This window comes from Gavialis gangeticus, unplaced genomic scaffold (assembly GCF_001723915.1).
Source record: "Gavialis gangeticus isolate Ggan-Ray unplaced genomic scaffold, GavGan_comp1, whole genome shotgun sequence".
NCBI lineage: Eukaryota > Metazoa > Chordata > Crocodylia > Gavialidae > Gavialis > Gavialis gangeticus.
The window spans coordinates 55,289,171-55,289,485 of record NW_017728995.1 but is presented as its reverse complement, the minus strand read 5'-3'; the positions used below and the strand labels follow the sequence as shown (position 1 = coordinate 55,289,485).

Sequence of the window (315 nt, the reverse complement as noted above, 5' to 3'; positions counted from 1 at the left end):
CCACCCCCCCTTTTATTCTAATTGCGGAAGAACATGGATTTGGGGGTGTTTTTTAAAAGTGAATTTGGGATGCTACTTCAGCAGTCCATTTGGCACAAGGGTAGTGTTCCCAGATACTACCGTATTTTTGTGTATATATCCCGCAGGCTATACACATTTTTACAAACTTGATGGGTGGGTGTGGGCTATTCAAGGGTGCGGGCTATGCAGTCTTTAGAACAGCATAGCCCGTCCCCTCCCATTCCCAGCTGCAGGCTCCAGCTCCAGCTCTGGCTCTGGTGGCCATGCCCAGCAGAGTGCGGCTGGCGGTGGTGG

General features: G+C 51.4%; 1 protein-coding gene across 1 annotated transcript in view; it reads left to right on the top strand.

Moving 5' to 3' along the window:
• The window catches only part of CLSTN2 (calsyntenin 2), a 715,806-nt gene that overhangs the window by 694,219 nt on the left and 21,272 nt on the right, over positions 1-315 (top strand). The window lies entirely within an intron of this gene.